This window comes from Gymnoscopelus microlampas (genome assembly GCF_963454915.1).
Source record: "Gymnoscopelus microlampas genome assembly, chromosome: 6".
In the NCBI taxonomy this organism is placed as follows: Eukaryota; Metazoa; Chordata; class Actinopteri; order Myctophiformes; family Myctophidae; genus Gymnoscopelus; species Gymnoscopelus microlampas.
In genome coordinates, this window is record NC_139943.1 from 43,746,049 (window position 1) to 43,765,476 (window position 19,428).

General features: G+C 43.4%; 2 protein-coding genes and 1 long non-coding RNA gene across 7 annotated transcripts in view; 2 read left to right on the forward strand and 1 right to left on the reverse strand.

Moving 5' to 3' along the window:
• Positions 1-19,428, reverse strand: part of tmem258 (transmembrane protein 258) — a 151,477-nt gene that overhangs the window by 56,763 nt on the left and 75,286 nt on the right. The gene's annotated exons all lie outside the window — the stretch shown is intronic.
• eps8l2 (EPS8 signaling adaptor L2) overlaps positions 1-19,428 on the forward strand; it is a gene marked incomplete at its 5' end in the record, with an annotated part of 65,657 nt that overhangs the window by 15,932 nt on the left and 30,297 nt on the right. The window lies entirely within an intron of this gene.
• On the forward strand, positions 1,529-19,310 carry LOC311047725. The gene is made up of 6 exons (XR_014601043.1): positions 1,529-1,664; positions 2,744-2,808; positions 4,655-4,719; positions 6,932-7,017; positions 9,933-9,974; positions 19,078-19,310. It is a non-coding gene; the product is annotated as an uncharacterized lncRNA (long non-coding RNA).

The following is a 19,428-nucleotide window of genomic DNA, read 5'->3' on the forward strand; positions in this document are numbered from 1 at the left end:
AACAGACACTTTGGAAGCCATTCTTAGCCAATAAGGATGGAATATGAACAATCTGAAAGACCTGTTTCGTTTAATGACTAGAGATACTGTGTCCCAATCTGTGTGATGTTTGGATCAAATCTGTAGGATACTGCCATAAAAAATGGTTTTGCAAAAAGCTGCCTCCTGGTGGCGCTATAACAGGCCTATGTGATTTGGGGTTCTGAATTGGCATCCAGGGAGTGTGTGTGCACAGTTTCGCTACGATCAAGCTAACAGTGCATGCTGGACATTAGCTGTTCACAGACAGAGGGGGTGAAGGACACACGGACGGATGGACGGACTGACAGACAGGGTGCAAAACATAGTCTCGGCCATGCCTTTTGGCTTGGCCCAGGCAGCAACAAAGCATCATGCTGTGTAAAGTAAAACACAAAAAAAGACTAATTCAGGTGCCCACTCGTCCAGGTGCCCAGTTGTCCTGGTGCCCACATGTCCCAAGTGCCCAGTTCCCAGTTGACCAGGTGCCCACATTTCCCTAGTGCCCATGTGTCGCTAGTGCCCTCCTGTCCCTAGTGCCAAGATGGTTTTGGTGCCCAGTTATCCCTAGTGCCTGATGCGTTGTAAGCTTGTAGATCTGCTATTTTCTAATGATACATTTTGTATACATTTTATGCATTTGAAAACTTAAAATAATTACTACTTTTACTTCTGGTACTTTAAGTATATTTTGATGCCGATACTTCTGTACTTTTACTCAAGTACATTTTCATTACCAGACACAGTGTTGGGAGAAATTAGGAATGTTAACTGCCTTCTGTGTTTTTTTTCTTCTTCTTCTTCTTCTTCTTCTTATTATTATTATTATCATTATTATTATTATTACCCTTATTATTATTATTATTATTATTATTATTATTATTATTGCTGTTGTTGTTTCGTTATTTTACTTTTTGGTTATAAAAAACAAAATAACTACATAGAAATATTTCAGTAAAAATATTTATTTAAGATTCATGTAAGGATCATTTTCAGAGGTTAGCAAATAGCCTAACTTCTTTTTTTTTTTTTACTTTTACTTTACTTTTATTTTTATGCCGCTGTTCTATCATGCAGACATTCAGTGTAGACGGCTGTTTATCTTATTATTATTATTCATATTGGTATAACATGATGATTGTTTTCATAGACCTGCTTGCTTATTTCTCTCGCACAATGTGCTTCAAATACTGTGTTTCAGGCCGGATGACGTAACGACACACGCTTAACGTTGTTGCCATGTCCGCTTATTATAAGCGAATTGTGGCTACTTTTTCTCTCAAGTTGCTCGTCAATATTGGTGGTTGCGACTTTTTGCCATTGTTTCTTAAAGTGCAGTTTCTTATCGCAAGGAGTTGTGAGCTTGTTGATTGGCTTTTTTTCATATAGCCTCGTTTTTAAAGGGCGAAGGGCTCGCTTCATAGACCTGGTTGCTTGTTTCTCTCGCAAAACCTGGCAACCCTGTGAAAGCACATTTTGAGACAAACCGCCCCCCTTCCCCCCTTCTTCTCAGATCTTTGTTTTGCCAGCTGGACACATCGTGACGAGAGGAATTGTAAACGATTAAACTTCATTTACATTTATAGAATATCACTGATCTACATCTTTTCTTCCGAGGAGTTTCATTTCGTCGTCTTTTGTGTGAGGTGAGTAATATAATTGTTAAATTATATAGTATATCCGTCCATTAGCTGATATGCTAACTTTCCAAGCTAACGTTGCATCATGGATGAACTGCAAATGGTGCTTGCACTTTTCCCCGTTTTGTTCCGTACGTCTACTTAAACGTTCACATTTCAAACAAAGTTTTGCCCGATGGCCACGGATGTTACAGTTATGTACGATCCACCAGAAGTACCCGTATTTTCCGTATTGTTCAATTAAAATACTTTTAATCCGATCGGTGGCCATTTTCTCATAGAGTTCGATTGTATCAGAGTGCAATACACTTCCCAACCGATAGGGTCACATAGTTGAAAGCATGGCGGAAATGGTGAGAGACTGGCCACCGATCGGATTAAAATGCTTTTTATTGAACAATAGAGAACATACTGGTACTTCTGTGGGCCCCTACATAATTGTAACATCCGTGGCCATGACATAAGCACTTTATATTTGAAATGTGAACGTTTATGTAGATGTACGGGCCATAAATGGACAAAGTGCAAACTTCAGGTTGAAGTTAAGCCATGTCTGACATGTTTCATGGCTAGTTCTGTAGGCGAAACTACGTTTGTTTTCGGTGTCGGTGAGACATCGTCTCACAACACAATCGACCATATATCTGTATCAATTCATTATATATAACACAAAATGTAGCTTTTAATCGACTATGCATTTGTTTGTTATATATTATGTAAAAAAAAACATGTGATTATTAAAACTAGCCACTAACAAGAGTTCTCCTGTAGGACTTAAGTGTGTGTGTGTGTGTGTGTGTGTGTGAGAGGGGGAGAGAGAGAGAGAGAGAGCATGCGTGTGTTTTGCAATATTTTTACATTGAAACGTTTTTTATTGAAAAGTACCAGATCTACAAGCTCACTTGTGTGCTTACAATAAATGAGCTCAATGGAAAAAGCACATTTACACTACTGAATATAGCAGATGTACAAGCTCATTTGTATATCTAGATCTGATGTGGTGTGAGCAACTGTCTATGTAAATCAATAAATGTATCTTCAGGTTAACTTTGTCTAAAATGAATATTTTTCTAATTCATTTGCAGGTTTGGTGGAGATCCTGTGTGTTGGTGACAGCAGACAGACTCTTCCAGACACTACTGCAAGACAGGTTTGTTTAATATACAAACCTCACAACATTTGTAATCATCTAATGTTGCCATTATGGAAATGGTCTTGGGGTCAAAATGGCAGATCTACAAGCTCATAGTGTAGCATTCGGTGCTGCGCTATGAGCTTGTAGATCTGGTATTTTGGAAAAATTGTGCAAATCTTAGAATATATATAATATAAATAGTTTGAAAAACACGTTGCTATATCAGTGGTGCTTTTCCATGTCAAGGACCCCCAAAATGTATTTGGCTGTGGAGCTCATGGCGCTGCATATTATTTTTTACAAGTCACCTTGTAGATCTGCTATTTCTGCTTCTCTCACTATATTTTATATGTTTGGCAAATATTTGTAGATGCCTTTGAATACTTTTTTTTAAAGCATGAGGCACTACACTGTCTCTCAGCATTCTATGTACAGTATGTGACTACCTTGCTTATATAACAGATTCAGCTTTTAATTGACTTTGCTTGTTATATTTATTCTGTTAAAACTTGTGATTAAGATGGACAACTAGCCTGTAACAGGAGAATTTAGGACTGAGATGAGGTGTGTGTCTGTGTACACACACACACACACACACACACACACACACACACACACACACACACACACACACACACACACACACACACACACACACACACACACACACACACTTGGTGCCGCACTATGAGCTTGTAGAACTTCTATTTTTGAATAGCCAAACAAATCTACAATTGACACACAGATGCATCCCCGGTCTTAAGGTGTTGAAAGCAGTTACTGTGTTCACCCAGAAGGAGTATAGTAGCAGTAGCACCCCTACTGACTGTAAGACTGTTTGCATACTGGTACTGTGGTGTAGTTAACTGGTATAGTTGCTGTGTTTTCACCTTTTGGATGCAATATATTATTTACTATAGCACTTTACTGTAATGGCTGCATGAGATCACTGTACTGTATCTATAGCTGCATGCATGAGACCACTGCACTGCATCTAGAGAACACTGTGCTGTATCTACACCACTGCATCTTGCTATATGAGACCACTGCATATCTATAGCTGCATGAGATCATGTTCTGTATCTTCACCACTGTACTGCATCTATTAGACCACTGCACCGTATCGACAGCTGTATGAGACCACTGTACTACATCTAATAGACTACCCACTGTATCTATAGCATGCTGTACTGTATCTATAGACCACTCTAGTGCATCTGTAAACCTCTCTAGTGCACCTGTAGACCACTGTTGTGCATCTGTAGACCACTCTAGTGCATCTGTAGACCACTCTATTGCATCTGTAGACCACTGTCGTGCATCTGTAGACCTCTCTAGTGCACCTGTAGACCACTGTTGTGCATCTGTGGACCACTCTACTGCATCTGTAGACCACTCTATTGCATCTGTAGACCACTGTAGTGCCTCTCTAGCCCATTCTAGTACATCTGTAGACCACTCTGTTGCATCTGGAGACCACTGTTGTGATATGTAGACCACTCTAATGCATCTGTAGACCACTTTAGTGCAGCTGTAGCCCACTGTAGTGCATCTGGAGACCACTCTAATGCATCTGTAGCCCACTGTAGTGCATCTGTAGACCACTCTATAATGCATCTGTAGACCACTCTAATGCATCTGTAGCCCACTCTAATGCACATGTAGACCACTCTAATGCATCTGTAGACCACTAATGCATCTGTAGACCACTCTAATGCATCTGTAGCCCACTCTAATGCATCTGCAGCCCACTCTAATGCACATGTAGACGATGTGGTGTGAGCAACTGTCTATGTAAATCAATAAATGTATCTTCAGGTTAACTTTGTCTAAAATAAATATTTTTCTAATTCATTTGCAGGTGTGGTGGAGATCCTGTGTGTTGGTGACAGCAGACAGACTCTTCCAGACACTACTGCAAGACAGGTTTGTTTAATATACAAACCTCACAACATTTGTAATCATCTAATGTTGCCATTATGGAAATGGTCTTGGGGTCAAAATGGCAGATCTACAAGCTCATAGCGTAGCACTCGGTGCTGCGCTATGAGCTTGTAGATCTGGTATTTTTGAAAAATTGTGCAAATCTTTGAATATATATTCTATAAATACTTTGAAAAACACGTTGCTATATCAGTGGTGCTTTTCCATGTCAAGGACCCCCAAAATGTATTTGGCTGTGGACTTCATCTCAAAATGTTGTTCCTGTTCACACGATTTTGAAAAGCATGGCACATACAAGCTCATGGCGCTGCATATAATTTTTACAAGTGACCTTGTAGATCTGCTAATTCTGCTTTTCTCACTATATTTTATATGTTTGGCAAATATTTGTAGATGCCTTTGAATACTTTTTTTTTAAAGCATGAGGCACTACACTGTCTCTCAGCATTCTATGTACAGTATGTGACTACCTTGCTTATATAACAGATTCAGCTTTTAATTGACTTTGCTTGTTATATTTATTCTGTTAAAACTTGTGATTAAGATGGACAACTAGCCTCTAACAGGAGAATTTAGGACTGAGATGAGGTGTGTGTGTGTGTGTGTGTGTGTGTGTACACACACACACACACACACACACACACACACACACACACACACACTTGGTGCCGCACTATGAGCTTGTAGAACTTCTATTTTTGAATAGCCAAACAAATCTACAATTGACACAAAGATGCATCCCCGGTCTTAAGGTATTGAAAGCAGTTACTGTGTTCACTCAGGAGTATAGTAGCAGTAGCACCCCTACTGACTGTAAGACTGTTTGCATACTGGTACTGTGGTGTAGTTAACTGGTATAGTTGCTGTGTTTTCACGTTGTGGATGCAATGTATTATTTACTATATTCGTTACCGTTTCAAAGTATGCTTTAATAAGTACCTGACAAACAAACATGCTCACTTGTGTGTGCCTAATTGTCTTGAGGTCAATCCAGGGCTAGTGTTTAAGGAGGCATTGCCAATATCCATGGCTTGATTTACTTATATTTTGATAAGTGCTAGGCATACCTGAATTTTGTATTAACCCTTTAAGACCGTGATCGCTGTCATTTTAGATTCATTTGGCTATTCAAAAATAGCAGATATACAAGCTCATAGCGCAGCACCAAGTGAGTTTGTAGATCTGCCATTTTTGAAGAATCTTGAAAGTTTGCAAACATTTTTAACTCTGATCTGTGCTTCTGGGGGTCCCTGGAACAACTTATTTTGACATATGGGTCTGCAGCAAAATACATATCATTTTTGGGGTCCTTTGCGAACATTCTAACTCCGATATGTGCTTCTGGGAGGCCCTGGAACAACATATTTTCAAATCGGGGTCTGCGGCCAGATGCGTATCATTTCGGGGGTCCTTGACATGGAAAAGTAGAGCACTAACACACGTTGGCAGCTTGTAGATCTGCTATTTTTACTCTTATTGTGTGCCACTCCAGTAAGATGAAGTAGGCAGTGGTTTTCAAATTTGTTGATTTGAAGCACTTGTATGTCAATGTACGGGCCGTAAATGGATAAAGCGAAAACACCAGGTTGAAGTCATGTTTCAGAGCTAGCTCTGATCATTGTTTTTCTTAACATAACACCTTGCTTTTGTTATTGCGAACGCAGCGGAAGGAGGTGCGCCTCCTTCATTGCTGTACCACAATAACCTACCTGACCTGGTGGAGACCTGTGCTCCTCTTTTAGGGCCCAAGCACTGCACAGTAGTGCAAAGTGAGCTTACTATGAAACCGTGCTCGGGTTGTGTGTCTCTCTGTGTGCACTGTCTGTGTGCAGCCGCACCCCCATGTGACTCACTATTTGAAAATGGCAGATCTACAAGCTCACAATGCAACGCGTTGTGAGCTTGTAGATCTGCTGTTTTCCAATTCTCTCCTAAATTGGCAGACATCTGTAGCCATGACATAACAAGGCATTATACATATATATTTGAAAATGGCATATCTACAAGCTCACTGTGAGTTTAATGTTTGGAAAATAGCAGATCTACAAGTTCACTGTAAGCTTGTTGCCTTATTTTAAATAGCCGATCTACAAGCTCACTTGTCAGCTTGTAGATAACTTGTGAGCTTGTAGATCTGCCTTTGACAGATATGTATTTCTGTCTAAAATACAATATTTTTGCTTAAAATTTTCAGCTGTGGCGTGGCTGTACACCAGACCTGATATCTTGGCCAACACAGCTGTGGACTGAGGGGACCATCCCAGACTGCACTACTGCAAGGTTTGTTTAACATAACATGACACATGTGATTGTCTTGGGATCAGTCCATTGTCCCTTTTTAAGGAGGCATTGCCAATATATATACTCTGTAGCTTAACTCTTTGACTGCCATATCAATAGTGTAATAGTGTGCCACTGCTGCCAGCAAAAAACAGTGATTTTACTGTACCTTTTGAAAAATCACGGAATCATCTCTGTGACTGCAGTCCTCAAGGAGATCCGCGCATTACATGCACAGGGTTATCAATATTCCCAGAGGGGTCCCAAAATTATTTTGTTGATCCCCAGATTATTAGTGCACACTTTATTGTCTCCACCAGGCCGGAAGGCATGGCTGAGACTATGTTTTGCACTCTGTCCGTCTGTGTGTGTGTCATTCTGTCTGTGGACAGCCAATCTTTGGTACCGTTGACTTGATGGTAGTGAAACTGTGCACACACGCTCCCTGTATGCTATAGCAGAATTCTGTCCCAAATTAGTCACATGGGGCTCCTGGTTATGCCACCAGGAGGCCAATTTTTGCAAACACACTTTTGACTGCACTACACATGTTGTTCAAACATCACAATAATCGGTACACAGTATCTCTATTGTCATTCAACGAAACGGGCTCTGTTTTGAACAAAATGCCTCAAATCATGAACACAGCGTGCAATTTCGGTGACATTTTGCACACACATTCCCACTAGGAAGAGGAAGAAATGCCACTTGAAAAATGTCAAGTCAGCCTCATGGTGGCACTATAGCAGGTCGATACATGTTTTTACCTATAACTGCACTGATCTGTGTAAAACCTTGTATGCACACTCCCTAGTGGCCAAGAAAAAGCCTTTGCCCTACATTTTTAACATCTGCCTTAAGTGCAATCAGGTAGCTGACTTGTGTAAAACTATTATTTTTCCCTATTGAAACTGCAATGATTATATTTCCCCCAAATGAATCTGGAAAATGAGGGCCGAAACGTACTCAAAAAGTTGTGCAACTTTGCACACACATCAAGTGAAGAAAAATTACGTATTTTAATCTTCTCAAAAAGGGGCATGGCCTAATCGCTCAATAGCGCCCCCTACAAAAGTTCATGCTTCAAGCCCAACAATACAACTTCACCTACATGCATGAAAATTGTTACAAACTTGTATCATGTCCCAACTTATGAAAAAGTCTCTTGGAGCCATGACCAAAACCAAACCGGAAGTTGGCCATTTTTTATTGGTAGTGGCGTTGTTGTGCATTTCATGCCGTTTTCACAGGTTGTACTTTCACTGACTCCTCCTACGCGGATTATCGGATCCCCCTCAAATTTGCTCACACACAAAAGACGTTAACAATGAAAAGTTATCAAAAGCTTGTGTAAAACGGCGTGACCACGGCAAAGCGTCCAACTTCAACGCCAAACAGGAAGTGAAAATAGCCGATCTACAATTCCTACTGGCTGGCCTTTAAACAGCCATAACTTCGGTTTGCAACAAACTACAGAGTACAATTTTGGTATGTGGACTAAGACCACCAATAGGGACGAGCTGTCATTTCTGAAGCCCCACCCCCTCTGTCTTCCTATTGGCTGGCCTTTAAACAGCCATAACTCGAGTTCGCAGCATACTACCCAGTAGAAGTTTGGTATGTGGACTTAGACCACCAATAGGGACGATCTGTAATTTCTGAAGCCCCGCACCCTCTGTCTTCCTATTAGCTGGGCTTTATACAGCCATAACTCCAGTTCCCAGCATCGAATATCTACAACATTTGCTAGGTACACTTAGACGGCCAATAGGGGCAGGCTGAAATTGCTTAAGCCCCGCCCCCTCTGTGTTCCTATTGGCTGGGTTTTAAAAAGCCATAACTCCGGTTCCCAGCATCAAAAACCCACAAAACGTCCTAGGTACACTTTGACGTCCAATAGGGACAGGCTGAATTTGTTAGCTAATTTAGCCTAACTTTTCAGCTGATTGCTATACAGGCTTGTATCGTAGATGTATACAGAACGTCGACGACCCGGTCATCGCTGCGTGCAGCTTTAATTCTAGTTACATACTGTTTCCACACATTTTAAAAAGGTAATGACTATGTAGGATCCAATTTAGTCAAAGCTGTCAGCCATTCTTATTCAAAAAATTCAAATGAAATAAAACAAAATGGTTACACTATTACTCTACAGATAAATGGTAACAGTAAACAACAGTAAAAAAAGTTTGCAACAGCAAACTTATGAATTAATCCTTTATTTTCCCATACTGCTAAACCTAACCTAAGTGCCGTACTTAGATTCTATGGTGTACTCATCATATACATAATCTTTGGTATACATATATTCTTATGTAATACTTTCTCTCTTTAGTTATACTTTTCTAATTTTTTTGGTTAATATTGTATACAATCTTGAATGGCTAAGTTAAACAAGGGAATGTCAACTATTACAAAACTCAAGTCTGTTATAGCCATAATGGCATGAATGATAGATGGATATGAATAAAACAAGTGCCATACATACAAATGCAGCTGTTATATTCTTAACATACCAATAATGCACATTATGGAAAGATGAAAAAACTCAACAGTCAAAGTAATTACTTCATATATACCGATACTTGAGCAGATCTAAACAAAGATTTTCATCAAAAATGTGCCCTTTAAACAGCCATAACTACAGTTCGGAGCATGCTTAACGCCCCAAACTTCGTAGGTGCTATATAGCAGTGTAAAACACTTCAAATGGCCATGCTTCAGTGACCAATGCTCTTAGCAGCGCAACATAGGACTAGGTTTGAAGGCTGCGCAGCAGCCTGAAACTCTACTGTCATAAAATGGCACACACGGTTTTTACTCAAGAATATAACGGTAGAAAAAATATATATTAAAAAGTAATTATATTGTGAAACTATAGCGCTAGTCTGAAATTGTTCTATATTTTTTTCTAGTGTTCATCGGATCGGAACAGCTCTTCTGGTGACTTTTTAACGGTAAGTAAGTCGATTCTAGATGCCTGGAGTGATTTTTGACTAATGCTACACTAGTGTTGAAGGTTGTTTTTTGGTAAAGACTGTACATTTTAATAAAAGTTCAGATCAAAAACTTGCTGACATCATGCCTGGTCGTGGGAAGAGATCTAACGCTAAAAGGAAATTCTGGGCTTCTAAATTAGCCCATGCAGATGCACCAAACAGTTGCACAGTGGTCAATGAAGGAACACAACATGCACAGTCAAATGTTGAAGACAACATTGGCGAGGCCATGGACCTTTCCAACAATGACCCTGTACAACAAGCATGCACCCCGCCACCCTCTGTGAAATCTGTGCAGGCATCCAAAAGCCAAAATCATCATAGGTTTTCCAAAATGTCAAAGAATCGGCAGTGTACATGCATGGCTCTGACATTTTTGGCACACCAACATGAAGGTCTTGACTTGAAGATGGATGATCTTGACAAGATACTAGACAGGGGAGACAGTCTGTATAAAAGAACAATAGAACAACTAAAAAGACAAAATCAGTTTCAGTCATGCCTGCTGACAATGGAGGAAGTACCTCTAAAGGTCGAAACGGAACACAATACGTACTCCGTGAAAAAATCGAACGTGGAAATGGGATATATGAGAGCTGAGGGAGAGCCCCACCGACAGCATTGGTTCCTGAAGCTTCAGGAAAGACTTAAGTGTCTGTCTGAGGACGTCAAATATGCACTCCTAACAGTATCACCATTCACCATTGCTGTTTTTAGAGACAGGTCTGGAAGATATGGACTGTTTGACTCTCATCAGAGAAGTGCTGATGGCCTACCTTTGCCTGGAGGAAAGGCTGTAATGATGACATTCACTCAGTTGGATGATCTGTTCGCTAAGATAGACCAGCTAATTGACTTCTCACATGAAAACACGATAGACAAAATGCAGTTTGACTTCATGCCAGTGACATTTGAACAGACAAATGCTCGGTCACCCCATCTGTCAACAGTGCAAGTTCATCCTGACAACCTGCATCACAAAGAGCCTGTTGATCTAACTTGTCAGGATGAAACAAACACTGGACCTCCAATCACCAAGCATTGTCTGCAGGCTGGCCATTCACTGTCAACACAAGTGATGTCAGACACTACAAATGAAGGGGCAAACAAAATAGGTAACCAACGAAAACGAAAATTAGCGAGGAGACAAAAGGACCAACTAAAATCTGATACCAAGGAAAAACCTTGGACTCCGAGGAAGGAATACATGAACAAATATATTGCCATGAGATGTATAACGGATACAAAATTCAGGACAAGGCAAAAACAATTTAAGAACGCATACTTTAAAAGAACATACAATGAAGATTGTATGTTCAGAGGGCAGCATCAGGTCAAAAAAAAGGCATATGGCAAAAAGAGGTTCAAATTAGATGAGGAGTTCAGAGGGCAAAAACAGGTCAAAATTAAGGCTTATGACAAAAGAAGGTACAATGAAGATGAGGAGTTTAGAGAAAAGCATCAGCAAAAACAGAAGGGATATAGAAACAAGAGGTTCAAAGGAGATGAGGAGTTCAGGGAAAAGTTCAGGGAACGCATGAAGTCCTATATGGCCCGCAGATGCAAAACGGACCCGTTCTTCAAGATGCGCTGTGTGATGCGACGTTCAATGAGGATAAGAAATAGATACAAGGACTTATGTGATGAACTGCGCAAACTTAGCAAAGCTTTAAAAGCGAGGAAAGATTTAGATACTGCGAGGAAAGATTTAGATACTGCGAGGATAGATTTAGTTACCGCACCCCAACAGAATGAGCTAGTACAAGGCGCTATAGCGAGTTTCCAGAAAGCCACAAAAGATGGACCAACTAAGGTGTGCACAACGTGCCATCGGGCTCTTTTCGCTAATCAAGTGTATGTTTGTCAAAGGTCAAATTACACGATCAAACCCGCAGTGGTTGCTGCCTGCTTAACAGGCAAATACCTTCATTCGTGTGATGATCAATGTGGAGGGCCGAAAGATTGCGCTGTACCCTTAGAAAGGCGAACAGAGTGGATTTGTCAAAGCTGTCACAAAAGTGTAGAAGTAGGTAGAATGCCACGCTTGGCTGTCGCAAACAACCTGGGACTAGCCCCCATTCCTCCAGAGCTCCGCCAACTCAATGTGCTGGAAAGACAAATTTTAGCAATAGACATACCGTTTGCCAAGATTCTCACACTTCCTAAAGGCAAACAGAGTGCGATACATGGTGCTGTGGTTTGCGTGCCAGCAGACGTGGCAACCACAGTAAACACGCTACCCAGACGGCTCGATGCATCCTGTTTGTACAGAGTGAAGCTGAAGAGACGTCTGCGGTACAAAGGCTATCATCTTTTTCACACTGTCAATATGACCAATGTGTTATCGGGCTTGAGTAAACTCATCGAGACACACCCCGACTACAAAAACATCATAATCCGAAATGATGAGAGCATCAACGATGCAAATGTGGAGGGCCAGCTTGAAGAGCTACCCACTGTTGAACAGACAGCCACAGATGAAGTCATGGACAGTTGTGATGAGGCCGAAATGATTGAAGTAGCCGATGCTACTGAATCTTTCGACCCATCACAGGGAGTGGATCAACATCCACCCACTGCCCAAGATGAGCAAGATGCGCTGAGACCTGGACATGGCTTGGACGGTTGCTTGCAACCGGATGACATTGGACAAGAGACAATGACATACGGCGATGGCATTTTCTGCCTCGCCCCAGCCGAAGGCAACAGGCCTGTCAGCTACAGCACAGTCCCAAATCTCGAAGCAAAGGCCTTCCCTGTCTTGTTTCCATCTGGCGAGAACACGTTAGATCGGAAGAGAAAGCTCAAACTGAGCCCAAGCAGGTACTTTAACGCAAGGCTTTTCAGTGCCGATGATCGTTTTGCGAGAGACCAAAGCTATCTCTTTTTTGCCCAGTTTGTTACAGAGACCCACACGGCCAAAAGCACCATCTCAATTCAATTGAGGAAGGGCAAACCCTTTAGCAAGGATGGTCGCAGGATCACTAACAAGATGTTGCAGGACAAGCATGAAGTCGAGAGACTGGTCCGAAACCGCGATGCAACAAGGTTCATGCAACCCCTGAGGGGGACGCCAGCCTACTGGCAGAAGACCATGTTTGATTTGTTTGCCATGGTCCGTCAGTTAGGCCCACCTACCTTCTTTTTGACCTTAAGTGCTGCCGAATTCAGATGGCCAGAGGTCATAACGGCAATAAAAGCACAGCAAGGCCAAATAGTGGATTTTGACAAGCTTGACTGGAACGAGAAATGCAACATCCTCAGAAGCAATGCAGTGACTACAATGCGCATGTTTGACAAGCGAGTTGCTCATGCGTATACAAAACTGCTGCAATCTGATGCTCGCCCGCTCGGTCACGTCATAGATTGGTTCCATAGAATAGAGTATCAGGCCAGAGGTTCCCCACATGTTCACGCCTTATTGTGGGTAGCCGACGCCCCCAAACTTGGGGAAGACTCGGACGAGAAAATATGCGAATTTGCAGACCGCTACATTTCGTGCCAGCTGCCTGATCCAAACGAAAATCCTGTGCTTCACCGAATTGTCCAAGAAGTTCAGATGCACAGCAGAAACCACACAAAGTCCTGTAAGAAAGGTAACAGGACATGCAGGTTTGGTTTCCCCAAGGCACCAGTGGACTCAACCTGGTTAACTAACCCAGTGCCAGTTGATCCAACGGAAGAAGTCACGGATGAAGACGAAAGTGGCGCAACAGGAGGAAATGATCCTTCATTTCCTCCTGTTGCACCCCTTTCGTCTTCATCCGTGACAGACGAAAGTGCAAAGAAGGGTACCGAGGGCATAGGCAAACAACAGAAGGCAAGAGCACAGGCTTCTTTGGCCAAACTCAAACCTCTGTATGATCTACTTCTGGACTTACCATCAGAAGTGACCGACCTCTCAGAGTTGCTGGAAAAGTGCAATTTGACTCACGAAGAGTACGACAGCTGTCTTGAAGACATGCGAAATGTCCAGGTGCTCTTGATGAAGCGTGGAGTCAAGGATTGCTATGTGAACAACTACAACCCAGTTTTGCTGGAGGCCTGGAATGCCAACATGGATATCCAGTTTGTCCTGGATCACTTTGTTTGCATCTCATACATGTTGTCCTACATATCCAAGGCCGAACATGAGATGGGTGAGATTCTGAAACAAGTAGTCGTAGGCATAGACCCCACGAAAGTGACCGAGAGGGGTGCAATGAACGAACTTGTTCACGCATACGTTAAAAACAGACAGGTTAGCTCTCAGGAGGCAGTGGCCCGGACTTGTAGCTTGTCATTGAAGAAATGCTCGCGCCCAGTTGTCTTCCTCCCGACGGATGACAATGCAATGAAAATGAGCCTCCCGCTCAGCTTGCTGCAGAAAAGACCAGGAGATTCGAACCAAGTGTGGATGTCGAGTCTTCTGGACAAATACAATGCCAGACCCAAAACGTCGGTGTTTCACAACATGTGTCTCGCAGAATTTGCATCCGAGTACAGAATCGTGTACGGTAGCGAAGCAAAAAAGCCAGATTGCCTTAAGCTGTCTGACAACATGGGAACCATTAAAAAGCGCATGAAAAAACACGCGGTAATCAGATACGCGAAATTTTCGGAACAGAAAGACCCCGAGAAATACTTCGGCACCTTGCTGAAGGCTTACCTTCCGCATCGCTATCAGACCACACTGAAAACCGTAGACTTCCCCACCTACAAGGACTTCTACGAGTCTGCGTCGGTGAAAATACCTGGGCAAAAAGGGACTTGGCGCGCGAATGCCATCGTTGCGGAAAACAGGATGAAATATGAAAGACATGCTTCTTCGATGGAAGAAGCATTACAGGAGTTCATGAAAAATGGCCCCGCGGAAGATGCGTGGGCCAACATTGCCCCCGAAAATGAGCTCGAGCGGATGGAATGTCTTGCCGAACAAGAACAACATCCACTTGCGGACGACGAACAAGACGACGTCCCAGAGTTCAGTTGTCAAGAGGTGGGTACAATTGTTGCGCACAGGGTGTCGGCTCCGCAAATGAGCCTCGATTACCTGCGCTCATTGTGTCGAAACCTCAACCGGACTCAAGCCTCCATCTTTCACTCGGTACGTGACTGGTGTTTGAAGAGCGTACTTGAGAAAATTGACAAACCCGAACCCTTCTTTTTCTTTGTCACTGGGGGTGCTGGAACTGGCAAATCCCATCTGATTAAGTGCATCTACGGTGAGGCAACAAGGATTCTCCGTCGACTCTCCAGACTATCTGAAGAGACGGATGCATCCATGCCCACGGTGCTGCTGTCTGCGTTTACAGGAACTGCGGCATACAACATCGCGGGAAACACATTGCATTCCCTGTTGAAGTTGCCCAGAAAACTGAATCCACCCTACATAGGGCTGGGAAACAAATTAGATGACGTGAGGGCAAAGCTGGGAAATGCGGAGATTATCGTCATAGATGAGGTCTCGATGGTTTCAAAGGCCATGTTTCTTTACATCCACTGGAGACTGCAAGAGATCAAAGGCAGTAAGAGGCCATTCGGTGGCATGTCGGTACTTGTAGTAGGCGACTTTTACCAGCTCCCTCCAACATCCAGTGGGAAACCGCTCTGCGTGCTCGAAGAAGGCACACCGGACCTTCTGCACCAACACTTTCAGATGATCACGTTGACCGAGATCATGCGACAGAAAGATGATGTGCCCTACGCACAGCTTCTGAATAGGTTGAGGGTCAAAGCGAAGAAAGATCCGCTGAGTGACACAGACAAAGCACTCCTTGCTCAACGAGTGACATTGCCTCACCTTTGTCCTAAGGATGTTGTGCACATCTTTGCAACCAACAAAGAGGTGTCTCAACACAACGCCAAATCTTTGTCTGCGCTCCACAGCCAGATTGTCAACATACCCGCGGAAGACTATAGGCAAGTTGATAACCACAGGACTCGACTTGCCAGTCCCCGTACAGGAGATCATCAGGATCTTCTTGACAACTTGCAGGTTGCAGTAGGCGCCCCAATCATGATCATTAAGAACATAGATGTGGAGGATGGCCTTGTGAACGGGACATTTGGCAAGATTGATAGTGTAGAGATACAGGTAAACAAGGACGAGAGTAGAGTAGCCAAGCTTTGGCTTGTAGTAGACAAGCCTGGAGCAGGACAGAAATACCGGAAAACTACACCTGGCTCTGCACAAGTGTACGTCGAGAGATACGAGGACCACCTGAAAGATAAAACGCTTCGTAGGCAATTTCCCATCAAGTTGGCATATGCTTGCACAGCTCACAAAGTCCAAGGCATGACTACACAGTCTGCAGTGGTTTCCTTGAAACGGATCTTCCAACCAGGCATGGCCTACGTTGCCCTCAGTAGGACAACGTCATTGCAAGGTTTGCATATAATTGACTTCGATGCGAAGAAAATCTATGCTGATCCTGCAATCACAGCTGCCCTAGAATCCATGAAGACCGCCTCACTGGACAGTTTTATGCCACTGTTAAAGTATCGAGAGACGACAGGCCAGGCGCAAACACTCGCGATTATACATCACAACACGCAAAGTTTACCGGCACACATTCGAGACATCAGGCAACATCACGAACTAACCCATGCAGATGTCCTGTGCTTGACCGAGACTCATCTCACCGGCTGCAATGTGGCTGACAGTCTCCAATTAGATGGATACACCATGTTCAGCCGCAACAAGCACATCTCGTACTCCAACCTTCCTGAACGTGCAGAACAGGATGGCGGAGGCGTCGCTGTGTATGTGAAAGACCATTTCCAGGCACGTGAAAAGCGTTACATACACAATGTGACCAACCTCGAGTTTGTGGTCGTCAAGATAGAGTCCCCTGTCAAGCTTCTGATAGCTGCAGTGTACAGACCACCACGTTACGATGACCCGTTCATGGACAATCTTAAGGCCCTTCTGGACGCCTTAGAAGTGATGGACCACCATCCCATCGTAGTCTGTGGTGATTTCAATGAAAATCTACTGGCCAGTGTAGGTACTCCGATAGCAATGCTGCTCGAGTCCAGAGGATACACACAACTGATCAAGGAGAAGACTACTGACAAAAACACGCTGTTGGATCACATTTACATCTCAAGACCACAGCAATGTCTACAGTCTGGAGTATTACGTACATACTACAGCTACCATGATCCTGTGTATTGCGTATTATCCTCCGATCAGGACTAGTGCATAGCCTGCAAGACAAGCTTGCAAACACTGGAACCATGTAGACCTTAGTTAGTTGTAGAACATCGTGCTCTTTCCCACCAAACGCATTCTGACCTGCTATATTCTAATATATAATATATCCCATCTGCCGCACTCAATAACAAACGGATTGCGAACAATGGAACCTACTGATGCTTGGATTGGACATAAACAATTGTTATTAATAGTGGTCACCAGAGATGTTGTCGAGACGGCAGGAACTATTCATAGCCACACGCTACCTCATGCTCTGGTGCCACTCCAGTGTAGGTACTCAGATAGCAATACTGCTCGAGTCCAGAAGATACACTGTTCAAAAAACACGCACCAAACCAAGCCGTAGGGCCATCTTCCGCAGGGACATTTTCATGAACTCCTGTAATGCCAAACCGAGCCGCAACCCGCGCACCAGACCAAGCTGCGACGCGCGCACCAAACCGAGCCGCAACCCGCGCACCAAACTGAGCCGCGACCTGCGCACCAAACCGAGCCGCGACACGCGCACCAAACCGAGCCGCGACCCGCGCACTAGACCAAGCCGCGACGCGCGCACCAAACCGAGCCGCAACCCGCGCACCAAACTGAGCCGCGACCTGCGCACCAAACCGAGCCGCGAGCCAAAATACCGACGCGTGACACGTTGTTTTCAGATCTACTGATGCTTGGATTGGACATAAACAATGGAAGGATGGCAAATAGTGGTCACCAGAGATGTTGTCGAGACGGCAGGAACTATTCATAGCCACACGCTACCTCATGCTCTGGTGCCACTCCAGTGTAGGTACTCAGATAGCAATGCTGCTCGAGTCCAGAAGATACACTGTTCAAATAACACGCACCAAACCAAGCCGCGACCCGCGCACCAAACCGAGCCGCGACGCGCGCACCAAACCGAGCCGCGACCCGCCCACCAAACTGAGCCGCGACCTGCGCACCAAACCGAGCCGCGACACGCGCACCAAACCGAGCCGCGAGCCAAAATACCGACGCGTGACACGTTGTTTTCAGATCTACTGATGCTTGGATTGGACATAAACAATGGAAGGATGGCAAATAGTGGTCACCAGAGATGTTGTCGAGACGGCAGGAACTATTCATAGCCACACGCTACCTCATGCTCTGGTGCCACTCCAGTGTAGGTACTCAAATAGCAATGCTGCTCGAGTCCAGAAGATACACTGTTCAAAAAACACGCACCAAACCAAGCCGCGACCCGCGCACCGAGCCGCGACCCGCCCACCAAACTGAGCCGCGACCTGCGCACCAAACCGAGCCGCGAGCCAAAACACCGACGCGCAACACGTTGTTTTCAGATCGTTATTTTCAGTGCGACACAAGCATACATCATTTGAAGGGAATCACACTTTTTAAGAAGAAAACACCAGAGCAATAAATACTGCCGCAAACATCTGCTTTTTTTAAACAAATATCTCTGTTCCGTTAACATTCTCTTCCCCCTTCCACAAAGCGTTGTTGTTCTTTAGGGATACTGCATTAGGATATAATGTACACAGTCACACACACACATAGAAGATATGGAGATTGGAGATCAAAGAAAACAATAGAGGGGGGGGGGGCGTGTAATTGGGGACCCATAAAATGTTTCTGGGACCCATTTAAATGACCACCTGTGGGTCCCGGGACCCATTACATTGAAAACCTAGCAACATCACTGCAAATCTCACCTTTTTTGTCTTGTTGAGTATTATTCATATTGTAGGATTCTTTTGTCTTATTCATATTATAGCATTGTTTTGTCTTATTCATATTGTAACATTGTTTTGTCTTTTTTCATAACTATTGATTGTGAAGCATTTGTTTGAAAAGAACACTAACACTTGTTTCCCTGTTTTTCAGAAGCCGTCCAGCACTGACAGATTTGTTTTGCCTTTAACCTTTTTCTACTTTTCAGGAATGTTCTTTGTGAATGATTGTCATATTTCTAAGATAATTGCATTCCATTTATGTTGTGGCTCGTGAACCGGTAGTACCCAATTTCTATAAACACAATATTGGCCATCCCTGAAATTAATAACAAACTCACACATAAATTAAACAATTCGAACAAATGCATAACAAACTATTTTGGATTGTATACTGCCTTTTCATGACCCACTACCTTATATTTACATGTGCATGTTGTAAATGTTTAACTCACCATTTGTTTTTAGGGCTGTAAGACTGTAACACTTATTAGGACTAAATTAT